Source organism: Trematomus bernacchii, unplaced genomic scaffold (genome assembly GCF_902827165.1).
Source record: "Trematomus bernacchii unplaced genomic scaffold, fTreBer1.1, whole genome shotgun sequence".
Classification (NCBI taxonomy): domain Eukaryota; kingdom Metazoa; phylum Chordata; class Actinopteri; order Perciformes; family Nototheniidae; genus Trematomus; species Trematomus bernacchii.
Genome location: NW_022987767.1, coordinates 341781 through 366407, shown reverse-complemented (window position 1 = coordinate 366407; position 24627 = coordinate 341781). Strand labels below are relative to the sequence as shown.

At 42.6% G+C, this 24627-nt stretch overlaps 1 long non-coding RNA gene across 1 annotated transcript in view; it reads right to left on the bottom strand.

Moving 5' to 3' along the window:
- Positions 1–2636: 2636 nt before the first annotated feature.
- The window catches only part of LOC117496669, an 80316-nt gene continuing 58325 nt past the window's right edge, over positions 2637–24627 (bottom strand). Inside the window, exon 3 of the long non-coding RNA XR_004557316.1 lies at positions 2637–2802. This is a non-coding gene — a long non-coding RNA (uncharacterized LOC117496669). The remainder of the gene's footprint in view (positions 2803–24627) is intronic.

Sequence of the window (24627 nt, the reverse complement as noted above, 5' to 3'; positions counted from 1 at the left end):
CCATAATACATCTCCTAAAACATCTCATTCAAACACATGTCTTATTCAAGTTTAGCAAAAAAAGTGAAATGTTACAAGACTACGTTTGAACAATCTTTACACACCGAACGCACCCGAATACAACTCTATTGAACCTCCATTCACCGGATGCTAACAGCTAACAGATGATGTTAACTGGCTTTCTTATGACTGGCTTCAAAACTCTTTTTTTGTTTGTTCACATGGTAACAAACATCAGGGCAAAAATAGGTTACTTCCTCTAGACCAGGGGGGTGAAACTCAAGGCCCGGGGGCCAAATCCGGCCCGTGACTTCATTTCATGTGGCCCCACAAGAGCTATGAAAGAATATAATATGTTTATTATACGGTTACATGCCGATTTACTGAAGCACATTGCCCATAAACTCCATGTCCCACAATGCATCTGAAATTTGACTTTTTTTCAGAATTTGCTTTTTTCTCAGAATTTGACTTTTTTTTCAAATGTTCACTTTTTTATTTATTTTTTACTTTTTATCCAGAATTTGTCTTTTCTTTTTAAATCATTTTGTGACATTCTCACTGAAGAGACTTGCAATTATTTGCCCTAGACTTCTGCTCTCAGACGTAGTTGATTATGAAGTTATTACCCTATCCGGTAATAATCCAATGCAGAGGCAATAATGTAATATAATACATTATTTTATATATATTAAATATATATATATATATATATATATATATATATATATGTATATTTATATAGTCTTAAAGTTACAACCGGCCCTTTGAGTGCAACCATAACGCTGATGTGGCCCGTGAGGAAATTGATATTGATAGTGAGTTCCCCAAGTCCACAGCATATTTCTTATCATTCCCTGAACTACAGAAACGTTGAGTCTTGCGGTACTACAGACAAGTGAGTACCATCATGTTTTCACAATTTTGGCATTGAATTGTTACTGAAGTATTGGTTCTCGTGATATCCTTTCTTAGGACAGAGTGAAAAGCAGAGCCTTTCCTAGAAGTGCAGATGCTCCAGCAATGAGTAGATCTCCACATCATGCCTGCACCTGGACTACAGACATGTGGCTTCATACAGCAGTATGGCAGAGAGTAAGAAGCGGACCGGCACTTACTGGACTCCCCTCTCTGCTGTTCGGCTCGACATGCTACATTGCAGGCCTGTTTGACTGACTTGATGACCGTCTTGGTTTACGGGCCAGCTCACTTGCCCAGTTAGCCAGAAGGCCTATGTTGGCGCAGAGGCTCATTCTGCAGGGAGACCTATTGGTCTATTCAGCTCCAAGCTCCCCTACTTACTCAACATATAGGTCTGGGTTACCTTGCTCATTCAGCAATGCCTAGCACTAGTCAGATGAAAGCACTTGCACCTGTCAAACAAACTGCTGGATCTGTGATAAATTAATGATCAAATGGCTGACTGAGAAGAACAGTGGCACTACAGAGTCCTGTAAGAACCAAAGCAAAAAAAAAGGTAAAAAGATGGAAAGGGTGAGAGAGACGAAAAGAAAGAAAATGGAAAATATGAGATCGGATATATGAAGATAGGGACGGAAGAATAGAAAGAGAAACTGACATCAAAACCGAACATATTAACGTGTGTGTGCGTGTGCGTGTGCGTGTGCGTGTGCGTGTGTGTGTGTGTGTGCGTGTAGTTTCATGTGCCTTCAAAGTAAGAGTGGTGGGAGCAGCTTCTGAGTCGGGGTTGCTACAGTACCCTCTAGTTTGTGCAACACACCGCAGTGGCCATATTAGTTTTTACCCTTTAGTATTACTCTTATTATTAGTAGTAATTCATACTATACTTATTTTGAGGTCCTTTTATGATCAATTCAAACAGTTTTAAGCAAACATCTTGCATTTAAAAGCTGCCTACAAACCTAAAATGATGTATTAGTTTGTGACAGTGTTCGTACATTGCAGTAAACATATACACTTTGATAGAACAGCTTTTTTTTTTTTATAGACGAGAGAATAATATCAAATCAAAAGACTTCCTCCAAACACAGTCAAAATTCATTATTCATCTGCAGTACTTTTGTGGGGGGCTTAACACAGGCACACACTCCTTCTGTGTGTGTGATTGAATATACTTTAGGGGGCGAGAGATTGCTTATGGCTTCTGAAGAAAAAAGGGAGAAGATGTCAAAAAAGGGTTTGTGTAAACAACGGATGATTGTGGGTTTTTGTAGTCGCTGTGAGTGACTGGAGACTGTTCATCTCGGCACATTTCCATCCCTATTATGTCGTCCAGGCATTGTGATGGGAGCGCGGCAGCTCATCTCATATGCAGTTATCCAGCTAACTACCAGCCTTCCCCCTGCTGCTCCACCGGTCTTTGATAAGAACAGAGGGAAATTAAAATCATGAACCTGAATTATGAATCCAATGACAAGACTCTCTTGGCTATTTCTCCTCCGCTCCATCTCACTTTTACTCCTGTTCTTTACTTCCCTTTCATTCCCAGTGTTGTTCTCTTTCGCCTTTTTCTTTTTCTCAACAAAGAAACCCCCTTCTCTTTCGGTTACTGAGGATTCAACTGCTAGCATATTCCATAAGAGGGAAAAGGGGGAAAAAGTTTCAAACGACGATAACACACAGTTTGATAAAACTGACGAGGGACTCAATTAAGGCTTCGCTGTCAAAGCAAGAGTGATATTTTATTAAGAGGCAGTGTGCCATTCGATGGGTACATCAAGCGACACATCTGTAGACGAGAGGACTGCAGCAGCCGGGTAAGAGGGACACATGTTGCCACTTTCAGGAAACATCAGTCGAACGTCACTTCATCACGGTCTGCTGAAAAATTAAGAGGCCGCAATATTAGGATTCTCATTTACTTTTTCATTGCACCACCCCTCGCATTTGAGGGGGAATATGTTGCTGTCCTCCTTTTCTTTCCATTTATTTCGAACACATCCAAGCACAAAGAGTCCTGGTATTAGCTTTTGTTACATTACCACCAGAACAAGAGCGACCAAGTTTCTGCCACATCAGACAGGAAAACAACCAAAGGCCCGCATTGCCGCTGTCGCCGAGCCGCTTTTAAGACACAGATTTATAGGGCAGCGCATAGGCTTACTTTGTAACTGTGTCTTATGTTTCACTTGTAATTCTGTTTCCATGATTCCTGATTCAGTATATTAAAACAAGTGAACTAAATGTGGCAGAAACATTGCAGTTATCTTGTGAACAGGGACAGCTATCTGTGTTTAAATAATGATATTTGACAACATTTTAGACAGAATAAGCTCAGCGCGAGATGTATTCAAAAATAACAATTGTGTCAAATCAAAATGAGCCTTAACTGGCATGTCAGTTTCACAAGTGTACTGTCAGGATTCTCTTAAACTACAATGACAGCACTAAAATCATTTAATGCTATATTATATATGACATGTATCCTATTTTTCTCTGAAGAGAAAATACATTTTTCTCTCAGATTTGTACTTTGTTGTCTCACAGATCTGATGACTGGGTGCTTCGGCTTTGACCCAAACAGACTTTACTATTGTTTGCATATATAAATTAAAACCCAGTCTACCGTTGAATTCATTTGAAGTCGCTCTGGTTGAGAAACTCAGACAAAGACAGCTACATTCCCTTTTTACATTAGGGGTAAACAGAGGATTTGAGTATCAATGTTATATACAAGCCTGGTTGTTTGTGTGGACAACCGCTTATATATTCAGCAAGTTCCACTCTACTTTAAATTTCTTTTTAAATAAAAGTAAAGTTAATCCTTCAGAGAGAGCAGACATGGTGGTGTAGTTAAAAAGAAAACAGCGGCGCTCTGATGTTCCTGGAAGGGGCCATGGTGTTACAGCGAGATTAAACTTTAATTCTGAAGTCTCTCTTGTAATTGAGATTCTCTTGTAGGATGTCGTAGTACAGAGAAGAAAGAAAACCCTGTCCACCAACACACTCACCAATATGTGTGTGCATTGGTTTACATGTTGTTGTACAAAAGTATGGGTCTGCATGCCAACATGTCTACACTATGTGTGTGTAAGCACGTGGTGGAGCTGACACTGGGTTGTACAGGAGCTCAGCGCTGACCATACATAGTCTGTTTCATGTAGAACAAAAGCTCTGTTGGAGGACACAAAAGGCCAGGTTCAAAAGCATCGCAGGCGTCAGGAGCCCAGGCCTAGATACATGAAACAATCAGTGTAAACTTGTCCACAGCTAAGAGGGCTGTGATGCACATACAGCAATGCTCCTCACGCTCAACAGGCACGGCTCTGTCCACATAAGACGAGATTAAGGCGCGGGATAAGATCAAACACTGGCGTTGATGATGAGCGCAAAGGACTGTTTTTGTGTTTTTATCATTGATTAATATGTTGCTCCCAAGACGAGGGATAATTTATGCATGCTGCGACTGAAAGCTCTGTTCTGTGCAGTTGGCATGGGTGTGTGGCGGGTAGAGAAAAAGCAGGGGACATATATGCAAAGGAGGTTTGCTTACATATACTGTACATGCATGTTTACAGCTGAATATGATATGATATTTTGATGAGTGATGGTGGCCACATTTTAACGACAGGTACAGGAGATACTGACGGATTCAGGCACTGACGATCAGAATCGAGTTTACTGCACTTGCAAGGATTTGCTTTGGTGTATGGTGGTGCAAACATAAACAACATAAGACAATAAGTTCAGACGTAGTTCATTATGAAGTTAAAAATAAAATATTTTTAAAATACAACTTAAAATTAAAAAGAGAATAAAGACAAGTATTTACAGCAAATGTAAATATACAAAATAATCAATATATGACGATATATGACAAACTGCAGTGTATGATATTATTGTAAATACTTGGAAAACCTAAGTGTTCCTGAACAAGCGGCAGTTATTATATAATAAAGGAAATATACACACAGCCTAAATGTCTGAAGGTCCCACCCCCCCCCCCTTCCTGTTTTTCCCTAATTTCTTCTCCTCTCCCCCTTCCTCCATCACTCTCTCCAGGATATTTATGAGTGATAGATCTGTCAGCGCTCGCGCTAAACAAATGAAAGTTGCAGCTTGTGCCATCGAGGCGACGCTTTCATCAGCGCTCGGCTTTGTTTGAAGTGAGCCCCCGCCTCTCTCTCGTACCACCGTTGAACTTGATGAGTTACTAGTTGGGAATGTGACATTTACATTCAGCTACCACATGTAGCATAACCGTGTTTATATTTCAGCTTCAGAAAGCGTATGTGGTATTATTGGTCTTTCGTGTGGTTTTATAACATTTCATTAAGAGTTCCATTTGAGTACTCTAAGGAAATGAAAACTCATAACAGTATTCAGTGTTGTTATCACTAGATAGCAGCTCAACTCAAATCATACAGGCTATGTTTAACATATCAGTAATGTCATTTTTTAACTGAGTATTGTGAATTTAATATCATCTGAAATGTCAGTATACTTTTTATGAACTGAGCACTGATTTACCAATACAGATTTCAGTTTTACTCTATAGTTAAACATCCACCACCAAATGTTAGGCCACTAATACAGGAAGCGAGTTATTTTCTCCCATTACCCCCTTATATACTCAGTTAGGCAGTAGACCAGGGGTGTCAAACTCAAGGCCCAGCCCGCAGCTTCATTTCATGTGGCCCGTAAGAGCTTGCAAAGAATATAATAAGTTTATTATACAGTTACATGCCGCTTTACAGAAGCACGTTGCCAATAAACTACATGTCCCACAATGCATCTCGTTTTGGGACATGAGCACTGAAGAGAATTGCTATTATTTGCCCCAGACTTCTGCTTTCAGGCGTAGTTCATTATGAAGTTATTACCCTATCCGATAATAATCCAATGCAGAGGCAATATTGTAATATAATACATTATGTTATATATATTATATATTTATATAGTCTTAAAGTTACAACCGACCCTTTGAGTGCAACCATAATGCTAATGTGGCCCGCGATGAAATTGAGTTTGACACCCCTGCACTAGACGAAGCCTTTAAGCGTTTCATTAATATACTAAAACGAAATAAAACAATTTAAAGAAATCTATCTTATTATATTTACCAGTATTATTACTATTTATCATTAGTAAATTGTTTAAATCTTAGGAATGTTGTTGTGATGACAAAATTAAGCAGATACTCTCACAATCTGCATTTTCATTTTTTTAGGCTGAAGACAAAAAAAATGTATTCTATAAAAAAGCAGGCGCTGTGCTTTAACCATCACTTCATGGAAATTGTCCTGGAACTGTGTCCCGTGTTAATAGCTCAGAAGAAAAAACATGCATCACGCAACCTACATTAACAATCATGTATTGAATGAAGGACAGTAAGGTAGGCCACGTGTATTTGTATTAGAGAATGTCTGTGTAAATGTGTGGTGTGTGTGAAAGGCAGTGGGGTAGAGTTCAGTGTTTTGTTCCCTGCAGGCTGTTCTGCTTTCACCAGATCCCGGTGTGTTGTCAGCCCAGGGGCATTGTGTCTAGTTGGGCCTAGCATTGGTCCCTTCACTTTGCAACTGTTTCACAAAAAGAAATCCACTAACCCACTCTTTATCAATGTTTCACATACTGTATGTCCTTTTTATTTAATCCATAATTTGCCCTCGGCATGATTTGCAACCAGTCTGACATCTGTCTTGTTGGCTCAAAAGCAGTCAGGTCACAGCTTGGACTGCATGTATAGAAGGGAGTGCTTAACAATTAACCAGGGTTTCCCACACATAGACTATACTTGGGCGGGCCGCCCAGGTATATTAACGGCCGCCCAAGTATATTTCACGACCCATTTAGTTTTTTTTTTCTTTTTTTTATTCGTCAGCGACCACGACGCCATCTGCGTTTGATTAACTTGTGGACAATGATCCCTCGCTCTACGCCTCCTGTACCCAGTCCCGGACTGGCCATCGGGAGGACCGGGGGGTTTCCCGATGGCCTGGCCTGTTAAGTGGCCTGCCTCACACAGGGTGACTGGCTGTCTACATGATGTGGCCTGCCGACATGGTCACTGTCATACAGATCATAAATCAAAGCCGTTGATTGGTCTCTGTATGTCATTCAAGCTCGGGATAACCTCAGCTCAGGTGAGGTTAAGGACTCTCTGAGTGTTTAGATAGTTAACTTAGTCTAAGTTCTCAGTGGGTCTCAAACGGTTTGGTCACCATTTATGTAAACACTAGGGCTGTCAAGTTAACGCGTTAATAACGCAAAAAAATTAACGCCACTAATTATTACGCGATTAACCCATGTGTATTTTTTGTCCTCGGCCGCCCCGTAGTTTCAGAGCACATCGAGTGTAAAATACCATCTACAAGCTAATGCTGACAGCCCCGCTCCTGCCGCCCACTTGTGGCAGACCACACTTCCAAGCTAACTGGCAGGCCCGGACTGGCCATCGGGAGGGAGTGTGTATGTGTGCCGCGACTCGCGCGAGCGAGGCACACCTTACGTGTTGTTGTCAGCATGTGGTGCTAGCTAGCTGCGCTAACGGACATAAGGAGCTGTTTCAATGACATTTCGCCGACAACTGCGCCGAGCACTTGACTTTATGCAGGTAGCCAGACAGTGTGACATTGTACGAAAAGTCAGCACGGATAGTACGCGCAACATGATTGCAGCGTCCAGGCAGCTCCCGTTCGAGCATATATGCCTTGAGCTGCACATAGCTCCAACGATCCATCACAGTGTGCACACACACACACACACACACACACACACACACACACACACACACACACACACACACACACACACACACACACACACACACACACACACACACACACACACACACACACACACACACACACACACACACACACACACACACACACCACACACACACACACACACACACACACACACCACACACACACACACACACACACACACACACACACACACACACACAACACACACACACATTGTATGAGAGAGGTTCTAGGTTGAATTGAGGCGAATATTTGTAATGTTCAGAGGTTGTTGTGTTTAATATTCATGAGAATATTTGTTATTGTTCAAATGATAATAAACAAACATATAAAGCATATTTGTCCACTCATATGTTGATAAGAGTATTAAAAACTTGAAAAATATCCCTCTAAGGTACATTTAGAAGAGATAAAAAATGTGCGATTAATTTGCGATTAAATATTTTAATCAACTGACAGCCCTAGTAAACACATATTTCCATTTGAGGGTGTCAGTGTTTTTTCATATTGGAAATGGTATGTTATTGGTTATGGCCATGATTTTATGATTATTGAAATGTATACAGTTCTGTTTCATAGGTGTTCCCATAGATCTAGTCTCTTTATTTCCCCCTCAAAGTGCACCAGATTGATGCATTTAACTCCAAAATAAAAAAATAAATCTTACCGGGGGAGCATGCCCCCGTACCCCCCTAGAGGATCTGAGGTCCACCCCCACTTAAAATCACATGGACAGGTTCCAAAACACATTTACAATTTTTTTTAAATAGTAATCCATATCCATATGTTTATTTGTGGGTAGTAGATTTAAACTATAGGGCTATCACTATGGGCCCTGCCTGTACCTGTTCGCCATCGCATGAAGGGTCTGCTAACAAGCGACCAACAGAAAGGTTAATGTTATGTTGTTGCACGTCACAAAGGCACGTCACGTCACGTCAACCCTCAACCCCCCCCCCACGCTACCACCACCCCCCCAAGTATATTTCAGATCTGTGGGAAACACTGTTTAACCCCTATAATTTTGGGTCATGGATTGACAAATTGACAAATACATGGGCCAACAGGTAAGTATTTATCCGTCTCTGTGGTGTGTGTGTGTGTGTGTGTGTGTGTGTGTGTGTGTGTGTGTGTGTGTGTGTGTGAGAGAGAGAGACTGTTCAGGGTGTACTATGCAGATGGTGTCAGCCCTGTGTCTCTAGCTTCTGTTTCCCCTAGAGTGACTGCATTGAAACAGACAAATAATAAACATAATAGTGGGTGTGAGTCAGGAGAGCATCAATCATACAAAGTGCCGAGGCCTAAAGCACAAAACTAGAAAACTCCAGCACAGGAACTCCTAAGGGACACACACACACACACACAGAAACAATGCCTGCAGGGAGACAGAGGAGCACACTCACAGTCAAACAAGTGCTGGAGAATCTGCTTTGTTAAGTTGCAACAGTTCAAGTTCACTACAATCTGTCCTCGCTGTCAACAGACAACTTAGGTAACAGTGTTTGGTAAAGCATCGGCTTCAAAACATGTTGTGACAATTTTGGGCAGTAAAGTTGGGCAAATCCATTTTAACAGGAAAGTTTGTATAGCTAAGATAAATTATGACCAACTGTGACCCACCAAGGTCAATGATGGTACTAATAAGCTACTTTGTTACTAGGGATGTCCCGATCCGATCACGTGATCGGGGATCGGGAGAAAAAAATCGGGGATCGGAATTTTTTTTTTTTTTTTTATATATAAAATATTTTTATTAGGGCTGTCAGTCGATTAAAATATTTAATCGCGATTAATCGCATGATTGTCCATAGTTAATCGCGATTAATCGCAAATTAATCGCACATTTTTTATCTGTTCTAAATGTACCTTAGAGGGATATTTTTCAAGTTTTTAATACTCTTATCAACATATGAGTGGACAACTATGCTTTATATGTTTGTTTATTATCATTTGAACAATGACAAATATTCTCATGAATATTAAACACAACAACCTCTGAACATTACAATTCGCCTCAATTCAACCTAGAACCTCTCTCATACAATAATACAATACTGTGTGTGTGTGTGTGTGTGTGTGTGTGTGTGGTGTGTGTGTGTGTGTGTGTGTGTGTGTGTGTGTGTGTGTGTGTGTGTGTGTGTGTGTGTGTGTGTGTGTGTGTGTGTGTGTGTGTGTGTGTGTGTGTGTGTGTGTGTGTGTGTGTGTGTGTTCAAGGCAGCTCAAGGCATATATGCCTGTGTGTATGAGCTGTGTTGCGCACACTATCCGTGCTGAGTGTGCTGTCTGGCTACCTGCATAAAGTCAAGTGCTCGGCGCAGTTGTCGGCGAAATGTCGCTCCTCTGTTTTCATTGAAACAGCTCCTTATATCCGTTAGCGCAGCTAGCTAGCACCAGATGCTAACAACAACACGTAAGGTGTGCCTTGCTCGCGCGAGTCGCGCCACACATACACACACCCTCCCGGTCCTCCCGATGGCCAGTCCGGGCCTGCCGGTGAGCGTGGAAGTGTGGTCTGCCACAAGCGGGCAGCAGGAGCGGGGCTGTCAGCATCAGCTTGTAGATGGTATTTTAAACTCGATGCGCTCTGAAACTACGGCGGCCGAGGACAAAAAATACACATGCGTTAATCGCGTTAAAATAATTAGTGGCGTTAATTTTTTTTTGCGTTAACGCGTTATTAACGCGTTAACTTGACAGCCCTAATTTTTATACATTTTATTTAATGTTACAAAACAAAAATGACCATGTTCACGTCTTAAAGTCATCCTGAGGCCTTAGTTTTGGGTTAAAATTACACAACATCATGTATGTGTTGCTTCTTTTGGGCTTGTTTTCATAGACCTGGTTGCTTATTTCTCTCAAATCTGGCAACAGTGGGCGCAGTGTCTAATAGTAGCAGTAAGCTAACAAGAGGCTACGTTCAGCTGGTGACTCGGGAGTCGGGACAGAGAAAATGTCAGGAGTTTGGAAGTATTATAAAATTGAAAGCGAAGGCAGTGTAACAGCCAGATGCAATGTTTGCAAGGCGGAGGTTCCGCGTGGTGGAAAGAACAGAGCTACGTTCAACACGACCAATCTAATACAAACACCACAAACAACAACACGACGAGTACACAGCGGCCACTCAGGTAACGGCACTGAAACAACCAACACTTTCAGAGACTTTTAAAAGGAAAGAGAAACTGCCCCAGAACAGTGAAAAGGCCAACAAAATAACAGCCAAGATAGCTGAATTCATCGCGTTGGATGACCAGCCGTTATCTGTTACCTTTTTTTTCCTCTTAATGCATTGCATAAAGATCGGATCGGGAAAAATCGGTATCGGCAGATTGTCAAAATCAAATGATCGGAATCGGATCGGGAGCAAAAAAAGGTGATCGGGACATCCCTATTTGTTACATAAGGAATTAATACAGAGATGTATTTTGATGTCAAACATGGTGTTACGTGGTGTAGCTGAAAAGCCACCAATCCCAAAAATAAACCTACTACAGAAGTCCATATTACATATTAAAGCTTGTTGAGAGAAACTTATTTAAAAAGGGGTAAATTGAAGAAGATTGAAGATTGAACTTATTGTCATTACGTAGTACAGGTACTATGTAACAAAACGGTTTCTCTGCATTTGACCCATCCTAGTGTTAGGAGCAGTGGGCTGCCATTATGTACGGCGCCCGGGGAGCAGTGTAGGGAACGGTGCCTTGCTCAGGGACACCTCGGTAGCACTTGGTCTTTCCGGGACTTGAACTGGTGACCTTCCAGTTGCCAAGCCAAGTCCCTATGGACTTCGCCACCACCGCCCTGTACTACGACCATGGCAAAATGTTCATGTAACTTTCTAATAAGGGTGTGTGTGTTTCAGGCAAGTGGCTGTAATGTAAAATCGCTGCGGCATCAAGGGTGAACAAAGTTTGTTTTACTAAGCTTAAAACATCCACCTGTTGCAGCCAAAAAAACGAACTGTATTTTGGTTGGAAAATGAAATATTGAGGTTGTTGCTCAATGTCCTTTATATGTCTGGGATGTTTTCATAATAACGAAAAGGCCAATTTAGTTGAACAAACTCCAACAGTTTGTTAGTAAGTCTGACCCTTGTTTGTTCAAATGACTTGTGGCCTGGCGCAGGCTCACATGCTTACACAAACACACATGCACAACAATGTTTAGTCTCCTCCAGATATGCAAGTGTGTATCCAAAAGTGTGAGGTAAACAAGTTTAATCATCCTGTTCCACGTCGGTTCCACTGACAGTTCACGTTAGCATACTGGGAAGAGATGAGAACGTGGAGCAGCAGGGCTTTCACCCTAACTGAGGCTATTAGTAGAAAACACCGCAAAGAAGGCGGAAATGTAAAAAACGACTATAAATAGTAAGGTGGTGATGTCACAGAGCACTAATTGGATACACATATATATATATATTTGTGGAGGAGAACTTAACAGGCCTTTAAATTATGCATTTATCAAACAAGGCTTAATATGAACAGACAAGGAGCTTGGCAATCTGGCAGCCATCTGGAAGACAGGCCTGTCAGTCACAGAGAGGTGAGAAAGAGGGACGGCTGAACTCTGGGTTAACCCCAGAGAGAGGAAGAACGAAAGGGCAAGAGAAACAGAGAGCAAGACAGACTAAAAAAAAGGAGAAGACAATGCGAAGTTGAAGTTGATAAAGACAGTGAGAGAAGTTGGGTGTAAAGGTTACATTGACGGATATGAAGACTACAGAAGTTGATTTGGACATTGCTAAAGATGGGGGGGGGTCAAGTATCACTGACGCCAAAACAAGGTCAGTGAGAGAGGCGTGTTTTTGACAGCTCTGGTGAAAAGCATTGTCAGGGTCATCATCTCTCAGTTTAACAAATAGCCATATGTACACACACACACACAAACTACACACATACACACAGCTAACCACACACACGTTTGAAGAGGTACTTCCAGACTTCCACCAAAAAAAACTTGACCAAGCAGAGCTACATAAGCACCCCTTCTTTTGCTCACACAAAGTACAGTCCACATTCCACAAGCATCCAACACACACTTACTTCACTTCTTACGAAAGTTGTGGTGTGTCTGACTGCAGCCTGCACTTCATGAACCCTGTTGACATGCTGCGCTGTTGTTGTTAATATCGTTGTCGGTTTCAGTCGTGTGCTACAAATATGCTGCGGGTGCAGAGCAAAAGCATACAATCAGAAAGCTCTCCAAATGGCACATAGTTACACAACCAGGCTGATCGGTTACCATTGGCAGCGTCTTTATTCCACAGATGGGACACAGTAACGAGGCGAACAAGAAGAAAACTGACAAGACTGTGATACAAGCAAGGAACGATACTTCTTCCAGCTCACGCTGCACTTTGATTCGCTCCCTCCAGTGGTTAGAGCGATTTAGATTTTAACCGCCTTTCGTGTGCTTAGACTCTTTTTCTCCTTTAAAATCCAAGTCTGATTTTACATTGTTCTGCACCTAAGTTATGTATGACAAACGCCTGGGGCCAAATCACCATCAAAGCAGCACATCGCAGGAACACGGAGCTTCCGAGATTCCTATTGATGACAGATGTCACTTTTGAAGTGAGCGCGGGGATGAAAGTGGCGGGATGTGACGGGCGGCATGAGGACAGCCTCTCCGCCGCGACCTGCCATCATCAGTGCTGCTGAGGTGTAATGGGGAGAGACTGGAGGGGCCTGGGAGCTCCAACGGCCGTCTGGGGTGTCTGTCTCGGTGCCCAGTGGGGGACGAGGCTAAAATGTTGTAGGCACCTAACCTGAAAGCAGCCAGCACCCAACCTGGCAGCCTCTCAGCCAGCCTCCACCCTGCCTCTGCCACCCGATTGGGATGGAAGTGTCTCCCTCCGTTACACCGGCTGCTCTGCCAGTGGATTCGTCAGGGTATAGAGAGAATAACTAATCTAAGGGAACCAGCGGCCTGTAATCAAAGGGATACTGGCTTCTCTCTTCCTTGTGTGTAGCAGCGCTCACCTGGGTACTATCCCCGGTGTGACAGAGCGAGCAGCAAGAGGACTTGGTAAACAAGGCAGAGCGATGCAACTTTCAAACAGAGAGGCAGCAAGTGCAGGGAAACCAAAACAAACTCTTAACTCGGGAAATTCACACAACGTTTCCCCCCCCTGCCTTCCCCACTGTTCCCCGTGTCTTTATTGCGGCTTGATATGTCACCACTGTCTTTATCTCCTACTTACTCAGGACTTCAAGTGGCTGTCTCTATTTTGCTGGGCCATAAATTATTCAGTGCCATGTGTCTTCTTAGTATCTGCGCTTTCCATTGGGATGCTATCGTATCCCCTGTTCTGCGAGAGGGGCGGCTGCTTTGAGACAGAGTTTGCAAAAGGTAACACAGGAACTTCAGCACCGACAACCACTTTCTTAGTAGGAGCTCTTGTCAAGTACATATATTTGTTCCGGCACAGAGAAATATGAAAAAGAAAAACAAGGGGGGAAAAAGTTGTATCTGAATACAACATGGAAACCAACAAGCTCCACTGCTGCTACTACAACAACTTGGACTAGTATCTGAGCTTAAAATAATGACAGTATTCCATATAGAGGAGTGTGTTTTGTTTCCCCCCAGCGCGCGCATGTGTGTGTGTGTCTGTATGTGCGAAGCCCATGCAGCCCACTGTATGTAAATAGCCATATGAGACTGCATAGCATTACTGTCCAGACATTGAAGAGGTGACCTGATCCCAATTAATCACACAATCCCAGGGAGAACTGTCACATCCCATCTCCATCAGCAGAAGCATCCTGTTCTGTCTCCCTCTCTTGTCATCTTCTGTTCCTCCATCTCCATTCCTCTCTCGCTCACACACACAGGCAACAGACGCCGCATGCACTCACTACCAAGCCCATCATCCTCTCACCAATCTTTCCCCTCCCTTGTTTTATTTAAAAAAACAGAGGGTCTAACGTTGACAGGTCAGCTGGCATGGGCCAGTCGGTCCCCACCTGTCCCCTAGCTTCTTCCACCCCCAGAAGGCAAAGTGCCAGAAGAGCGGAGAAGAGGCACTTCTATCTTTGCAGCTGCCAAAACAGGATGCCGCCCCAAGGCTTTCTATCCCCAAAAGAGACTGGAGGTTTGCTTTGCACTGGTACCAGTGAAGGAGCTTCAATCTTATCACATTTGTCAACAAGAGTGCATTGGGGGGAAGATGGTGACAAAAAGATTCGGGCTGTTTTATTAAAATGTGACACGATACCACATGTTTGTAATGCCAATGTGTTGTAAACATCAATAGGTAGATTGAACCTTCTTTTAAATACAGGATGCATATCTTTACAGACTGACATGACATGTGGATGTAGGTCCTTTGAAGCTCATATGGATGACTGTGTTGGAGTGTCACATGAATCCACACAAACGAGCCTGAGCTATAGCTTTGCAAAGAGAAATCATTAATAAAGTGTTACAAGAAATACGATGTTCGAGGTATGTGTCATTTTATATTTGTGCTGTCACTTGATATTCTTTCAGGGAGGGACTTCAGGAGTTGAACTACAACATGACAAAGTATGTATGAAAAACATACCAAGGGAAAAAAATGTTCTGAAGGAGAGGGGACAAAAAAAAAGAGTATCTACCTGACGTATTTCGACTCCTTTGTGACCTGCAACTGAAAGCATTGGTCTAATGAGGGTTGTCTGTTGAAACTATCAGCAACACCAAAATGAAACGTATCCCTTTTTTCTCTGCTTTTCTTTTAGACACGGATACAAGTGGAGATCAAAACACCGGGTATGTCTATAAAGTGGCATACTGGATACAGGAGTCATGTCTCACCTTTGTCTTGATTCATCTTGATATAACCATTTTGAGTATTCCCTTTGAAAAATGGAGGACTGGCATCTTGAGAAATCACAGTAGAAGTCAGGAGACTATGTATCACATGTCGTTAAAGTTCTATTGTTTCACCCATCTGTTCGCACACTTTCTCATGTCAGCGTGTTCAAGCTGTTCCCTTTTGTGCTGTTACAGCTACAGGACTGTGACATGACATCATCTGCAAAAACGACAGGGTAAAATAAAGCAGGGATCTTTGTCCTCATTCAAACAATTTATGACAGAAAGACCGTTTTTTAAAAGTTGGGTTGAGAAATAACTTTTTTGCAGCAAAGTTTAAATCAAATGAAATGTGTTATAAAACTGCGGGTGGAAATGTACTTGCCTATGATTCAAAGAGGTTTTATGAATATCTTAGTTTCTCACACTATTCCTCTCTGTCTGTACAGCCTCTTCTGCAGGCTCCATAGCTACTCATTAGTGGTTGAGTCTGTGAATGATGATTGTAATTGCATTTGCTGTAAAAAAGAAAACCTGAGTGTGAGCCCAGGGAGAGGGAGCTGGGGAGTACTGGGCCAAGGGGCCATTGTTGTGGGCCATTGTTGTCGCCCACAGAGGAACCTGTTTAGAGTAAAGACCACATCTTGGGAATCATCCTTAGAGGGGAGAGGAGGAGGAGAACGGTGGGTCTTCATCTCAACATGGCATATCAAATGGGAACTGGGAAACAATGGAACACTGGGATAAGTATTTACGTTGGTAATGAGGCCCCTTGTGGCTTTCTCCTTCTTAAATCATGTTAATCAGCAGGTGAGTCAGGGCTGTGTTAGTGGGAATCCACAAAGGACAGCAGCTAGTGAAGGTGTGTGCAACAATCAGATCTCTAACAGCACGATTAACATCAGCAACAGCTATGGAGACATATCCCTCTATCAGAGAGAGAGCAATCTTCACGTCCCCTCAGAATCAAATACGTTTAATCTTTTCGCCGCCAAGAAATACCTAGGCTAAATATTCCTTAAATACTTCTTTAATATACAATGTTTTGTATTGTTGTTAAGATACTTTTGAATGGACTGGACTTACTTATTATCAAATTGACAACATCAACATTGTCAGAAGCTTAAGGTATAGAAACTATATAGAGCTATAGAAAAGAAGACAGAGAGAAAGACCGATTTAAAATATTGGTCTTACATATATATAAATAAAAAGTATCATTCAAAATAAATGTTAACTTAAAGGTAGGGTAGGTAAGAATGGAGAAACCAGCTCGAGTGCGCTAGAATTTGAAAGTACGCAGCCGAAAAAAATCTGCCCCTTCCTTCAGACTTCCCTACAGAGCCCCTCCTCCAACACACACAAACGCGCACATGACCAATGAGGGCACGAGATAAGTTTGTGCACAGATGGAAGGCTGACAAGCAGGTAGGCCATCCAGTTATTTTAGCCGGGCCGGCTCAGATGATTGGTCGTGCTTTTTACAGCGCCACGGCTTCCACAGATGACATGTTTTAATGTATTTATTGTCAAAGCATTTAATATATTCATTGCTATCGGGATGTTAAGAGCATTCCATGGGATATAACAAAAAGTGTTTCTGAAGTGAATTACCTACCCCACCTTTAAGATGAATATTAAAAGAAAAATGAATACATAAGATAATTTATACACTGATTTTGAAGTGGGAGCAATATTGTATGGAGAAAAAAGAAATGTTATAATGGCAGGTTAAATACACTGCAGTATGAGGATTATGCAGATAACATTTGACTAAGGACCTAAACGATCTGCCTGTCTGTTGGTCCAGTCAACACCCTGAACCCACGTAAGATATCTCAACAACTACAAAAGCACAAAAATAGCCATCGTGAAAATAGCCGAGTGCGATTCATGGTCATGAATTGATGACATACTCTGGACTTTCATGATAACAAAAAAAAGGGGAAAACAAAATCATCTCTTTAAAAAGGTGTTTCCCACAGCTTAAGGCGCCGTTTACACGAGGAGAAAACTGCTTGTATCTGCATAGTTTCGCGTGCGTATAGCCCTATTATTTACACGAGGCCGATAGAAACTGACCCCACAAACGATAACGGGTCCCAAGGTGGATAGATTTGCAAACGAAACGCTCTGGTGGGTCAACCGAGTCCGTGTAATCACCTCTATACGAATATTTCCTGAAAAAATAGCGATAGCCCCACCTCTCCTGCTCACTGCTGTAGCAACTATCAAAAATAGCTGTGTTAATTAAACGCACAAGGGGTTCTTGAATGAAATAATATTATAAAAGGCAAACCAGAATTGTTAACGCCCAATATACTCCTTAAACAAAATAAACAGAGTCAGATTTCATGCATTGATCCATTATATTGACAAAGGAGCGATCTCACCCGGTGTTTGTAGAGAATATCTCTCTCTTTCTGAGCGCGTCCTCTCCACAGAGACGTGCTTCTTGGTCGGTCGATGCAATATCCACAGATTCGGTTTCTTTCAGTTAACTTCCCCGTTGCATTTATCCATATGCTGAGGAAATGACTATATCCCGCTGAATACCAGCAATCGCCACACACACTTCCTCCTGTCAGTAGCTACTGCTAGTGCTACTGCTACTGACCATGCTACAGATATTAGTGCAAAATATACAGCTCCTCTACCACAACCATCAGCAACAAGTGGACATGGAGAATTACATTAACTACATGTTGCTAAATACACCGCGGGGCATAAACAGAAGGGTAGCCATGGCAACATTGCGGCGGGGCTGCTCGGGCTGCTTTTGGTGTATTTTGGCGGAAGTTACAGCGCCACTTACAGTCCCGGCATATGTACTACAGCGTTTCCAGCGGCCTCGTTTGAACAGACACGTTAAATGAAACGAATGCATGTGAACGGAAGACTTTTTTGAATACGCATACTGTGCATAAACGCAAACGTTCCCGTGTGAGTGGGGCCTAAGTGTCTTCTACTGATCAGTTTCAACCGTTCTGGCCTACAGGTCCTTCTATATTGTGTGAACCCTGCAAGGTCCAGCTGCCTTGACATATACTGTAGACCCCGGCTGGTTAATTATGAGCTACAAAGCTCACTGACCTTGTCAAGATCTCTCTACCCTCTCAAAGCAATCCCAGTGTATGGGAGAAGGGGGTACATTCTGTGGTGACACACACACACACACACACACACACACACACACACACACACACACACACACACACACACACACACACACACACACACACACACACACACACACACACACACACACACACACACACACACACACACACACACACACACACACACACACACACACACACACACCACACACACACACACACACACACACACACACACACACACACACACACACACACACACACACACACACACACACACACACACACACACACACACACACACACACACACACACACACACACACACACACACACGGCTGTTTACCTGCCAGGTTAAAAGGCTGAAGTCAGTGACAGAAGGAGATTTAACAAGGAAGCAAGGGGAGGTGGAATGGATGAATATGCAGGAAGAGAAGACTATGTGGGAGAGGGGCAGAGAGGAAGGAGGGTGGACTGAGAATGACAGTACAACGCAGAGGGGGGGGGGGGGGGGGTGAACGGGGGTCACAGAGTGATGAGGGGGTTAAATGCCACAAATGCCATGTCTCAAGGCCTCATAAAGACAAGCTCTGCATTGCACCCAAGGTCAGGGCATGCACACGTGCACCTGTGCGATGGTAGTGGAGGTTTTGTAGATGGGTGGCCGGGTGAGCAATTGAGCTACACAGTCTAGCCTGTTAGTGCTTAGTGTCTGGGACAAATGGCCTTGCAAAAATAAATTGTGCACCACTCTTAAAGGGGATTAGAGAGCAATAGATGCTTTTAGCCTCGTCTGCAACAGATGACAATAGAAAGAGGGTTTGTCGAGAGGGATAGTAGAGCAGTGTGAAAAGAGGAGGGGATGAACTGTCTGGCATTGTTTGCCCTTCATACAATGGGGCTCAGCTCATGACTGCTGAGAGGGATTTGATATACACTTTCATATGGTTACAAATATGTATTGTGTGGTATGGTGTGTGTTTATTGTTTTATAATGGACAAATATAGTTACATTTGCTTTTCTTTTGAAGAAACATGATGTGCATGAACCATGCTAACAAAGAAGGCGTACTGTGTTTGAATAAAAAAAAAGAAAACCCAGACTGTTTGGGCCTTTAGGAGTCAGTCAATCGTTCTACCCTGGAATTAGAAAGGAGTAGTGGTAACATTTCTGAGAGCAAAAAATATACATATGAAAGCAGACCACAAAAGTATGGATGACAATTATTTGTGTTTATACTGTATGTTCTTTTCTTTGGCCAAGAAAGAGTCCTTAAGCAATGTCCAACTTGTTTAATTTCAATGTCTGATTGGAAATGTGGGTTATTGAATGGTAAGACCATCACATGCTGTGTGTTGTATTCTCGTCAACAACATATGTTTCATAGTTTGTACTGTAGTAAGAAATAATGAAAAATGATATGAAACAGTGTTGGAATCCTTCTGCTGGATGATGATAATGGACAAGCCAAGCAGCAGGTTGTGTATGCCAGAGGCCAGCCAGCATGCTCCAAAGTCCCTTTAGCCAGCCAGCTAGAACCCAGATGGCTGGCCAAACTGTGGTCAATGGAGTCTGCAGGAGGTGGCATTACAGCCATCCATGGTTATCAAAGCCACCATGATCACTATGGTAACTGAGATCTAGAGTCATCTATTGAGCCAAGTTTTCAATTAGGGGAGGTGGGAGGCAAGAGGACAATATGGGCCATCTTCAGTCCAGGCAGGACAGCAGTAAATCAGACAATGGACACATTCTCTTAAAAGATATGCGCACATTTACACATGCATGCCATGTACAAATCTAAATACACATGGACACACATATTGTACACACCCTCAGCATCCTAGGCCTAAAACAGAACCAAAGCTAGACAATGAATTTGAAATGGTTAGGAGTCTGATCCTTTGATCACTTCCAATATCCTGTAACTTTGCCACCTAAACCATTATTGTCCCATGAAGTTAACAGGCAGAGGCAGCCTTCAGCCAATTACAGGACGGCATTAGTGTTAGGCGGGAGGGTGTGTTATATGAGACAACCAATTAAAATCACTTATGGGTAGGGTAATATCCAGTGATTTAGGCCTGAACAAAACGGCTTTGGGAGGATTATCCCTAGCGTAACCTGATCTCATTCTCTTCCACTCAAACACACACACACACTCTCGTACACTAACGTCCAGGAGCTGAACCGACCAGCTTTGCTAACCTTGTACACACACACAAACACACACACACACACACACTAGACAGATGACAAGACAACTGGGTATTTGGCTGCATTCATGTACATGCCTTTGTCATTCCCAGACAGACAATGATGAGGCACATTTAAATCTACAGACTATAGACACAGAGGATTTTTTTTTCTCTTTTTAATTTGAGCTTTTATACTTAAAAGTTCAATGAATCGTGTGAATTTGGTAAAACAATGATTAAATGATTAGTAGTGGTGATAAAACAATAATCTGAGACACAGACAGAACAGAGTAAAGCCAAGCCTGGGGCAAGTTTATTTCAAAATGAACTGGAACCTGCAGTCAAAAACCCCTTTTGTTGCTAAAATCTTCACTTTTAGGTTTAAAACTGGTCTGCCGTTCTCACTGAACACGTTCAGGGCTTATGATAATATTTGAATTGTACAATTCTGTTCACCAAATACTTGCCCCATTAATAATCCAAATAAAGCACAACAAAAGATCTTACTTCAAGTCAAAACATCGGCTTAAAGAATAGTGTAGCTTTCAGAACAATATCTATTTACATACTCAATCCAAAGTAACCCAAAGTAACAATATGCTAATTGTATTCTCAGACATTTGCTCAAGTATAGCTAAGCTAAAAAGACACCACCTGTCAAATAGACAACGATCAATGTGAATTGTGTCTACAATGATCCAGAAAGTCCGCAATACAATATGGCTGATGCCAGTCAATCCTCAGGGATTTACTATTTATGCAGAGGCCTTCAATCTAATCCTTTACTGGTTTGGTTTACATGCCTTGTGTCTGAGCTTTAAAATGCTTCTACACCCTGGGTCAATAGAACAAATGCCAGTTCTGAGTAAATGGAAGGTTCATTATTGATAATGTTGTTGAGATTACTGTTGTCTTTAAAATTGCTATATTTATATGTTAGAACTCAAATGTTCAAACATTTGGACAGGACATCAAACAGACTTTACCCTGCCAGCTCTTTGATACCGAGTCTGTGTTATTTCCGGATGAGCCCATGCGAAATAAGCTGTTTATAGTGCTAGGCATTAACAGCCAGCGAGTTGGCATGTTGAGGATGATCCAAAGGTGAATGAAAAGGGTAATGTGTACTAAGACGCTATCAAAAACCCAGAGAGATGGCGAGATTCGGGAACTTCTGTCCTGTATTAAAGGGCCAAAGCTGAACATATTTGATCATATTAACTCAAGAAACGGCAAGAAACTTGAATATTTATAACCACGTTACCAACCAGCGATGTGATCTCAATGTTATCCCAATCGCATCATGTTGTGGATCTCCATTGTTTTACCAGTGTCCCAGAATTCCTCATTCACATGGTTTGGACAGCAAACAGCTCTCATCTCACTTTTTTTCTGACATGGCCAATCTGCAAGCTCTGTTTGCATTTTGTTCACCTACTTGTGGCTCTGCTATACTGCCAAAGCGCCCACTAATACTCACTATGGGCGTTTTTCAAGGCATCCACAGCTAACCATTGAAACCGGCCTAAAACCTCAGATGGGCATGTCAGTGTGGGCTAAGTTTAAACTGGCACAATGGAGTCTGCTTCCCTTCACCTCCTGACCACTGAGGCTGACCTCGACAAGCCGAGACATGATTTAAACTACATCAATAACAATAAGGAAATGTACTGTTTTCAGGTTGTTGTGGTGGGCTGTGTGGCGAGACTGGTTCTCACTTTTTCCACATTTCTTGCCTCTTTCCAGGGGGGAAGACAGGGGAAAATGAAATAAATACATGCTTTTAAAAAGACTTGGAACAACACCATAGTGTGGGAACAAATTGTTGACTTAAATAAGGCTTGGATGAAGAGATGTTGGGTATGTAGATAGATGAATAGATAAATAAAAACAGAATTTGCTGACAAAGGGAGACATCAGTAGTCCAACATAAAATGAGGTAAAAATAAAAACAGCTGACTAGCAATAAGCCTTTTCATCTTTCTGGTTTGGAAATAAATAGCATTTCTGGCAGTGGTTTAAATTCATCAGACTAAAACAAAATCATACAGTCTGCCAAAATGTATGACACAGACGCTCAGCATGAGAACATTAGTCCAGCCATTTGAAACCTTGCACTCACAAATAACCGTACAAAGCACAACAGCGAACAAAGCTAAACTGACCTTTCAAATGATTAAGCTGAAACATTATCATCATGTTCCCGAATTTTCCCTCTTCTAGATCACAACAACTGGTTTGCCAGTTCAGAGCTGGCAGGCCCAAAGCCAGTCTATGATTTCTGTTCAGAGCCGCCGGGCTGAAGGGCCAAGCTGGCCGGTGCCCATCTGGAGCGGGCCAAGTGTCTGCTCCACTCAGGCTCAATGCACAGTGGTGATTACTGCGATGGTGTGGCGGCGGTCATGGTGGTGTGGTTATAAATATAAGCCCTGGTCTGATCCCTCTTGTTCATAAACAGAGGTTTGGAGCTGCTGTGGGAACTGAGCACAAAGGCCTGTGGGCCTCTGAGGGCCACTGAGCTCCACAGCCACTGCACTACCTCAGGTTTGTCTGGCCAGCTGCTGGTGTCTCACCAGATGAGGACAGTTGGACAACCAATAAGGGTACTGAACCACAGAACAGAGGGATGAAGCAACGGCTGGCATCAAGAGAGATGGTGGAAGAGATATGAGGGTTGGAGCAAGGGATCGGAGAGAGGCCACAGGGCACGGCTTCAAATTGACTGGGAAATTCTGCTGCACACAAGAAATTAGGCTTGAGGATTAGTTTGCACAGATTCAGTTGAAAGAGTGTAAGGAAAAATAAAAGATAACATCCAGAACGTCTGAGGCCAATCAGTGGATAGATATTACATGACAATAAGTCCAACCAACCCAACAGAGCAGACTGCGATAACAGCCTTGAATCCCAAACACATGACATTTTTTAGACTTCATCTAATTAGCGTAGTGGGAGCTGTACCCAAGTGGTGGCATTCTCCAGTGGAATAACTCTGCCATGTTTCCCACTAATCCATGCACGGATCAGCTCACCAACAGCAACCCTTCGCCCCTCTTAACTCCTGCCTGCCAGTGGTCATATGGCTCATGATGTCTGCTCCATGCCCAATCCTATATTAGCATTAGCATCAAGGGTTAAGCCGCTAATGCTGCCAGCTGTGCACGGCTGCCCCCTCCACACCAATCCCTTCTGAACAATGAAACGGCATGTGGGCAGGACAGTTGGGACGGGGTGGGGTGGGGTGGCATCCCCGGGGGGTAAGCGTGGCTTTAGTGCCCTCTTGTGCCAAGTGTTTTAACTTGTCATTCCAAAGAGTGGCATCATGAAATAATTGAAACGTAAAAAAACTAAACAAGAACAACATATTCAAAACAAAAAATTGTATCTGGATAAATTGTAAATCAAATAAACAGCGGACGGCTTCAAAGGATCTTCATCTACTTTCAAACTAACAATTTTTATTTTTAAACCCTAACTTGTATATGTTTGTAAGCCAAGTGTTTTATGTGAAGTTGTCAAATAAAAAGTGCTGCCATTTGCAACATGTTTGAACCTGTAACTAAGCCTAAGATGAGTATTCGGCATCGTTTTTCATATCGAGGCCCAGCGGTGAGTGGAACCCTTAATTCTGCCAGTGCCGGTGCATTGCTTTACTAAAGCATGTCAAGACAGTATCCTGGTGTAGAGCACAGAAGCACAGAAGAGAGGGGCATGGCTGAGCTGGCGACACTGCTTTCTCAGTTAAGCTGATAATTGCCCTTATTGATGTATAAAAGATATCCCACAGAGCCTTGTGAAACACCATTAGCAGGCAG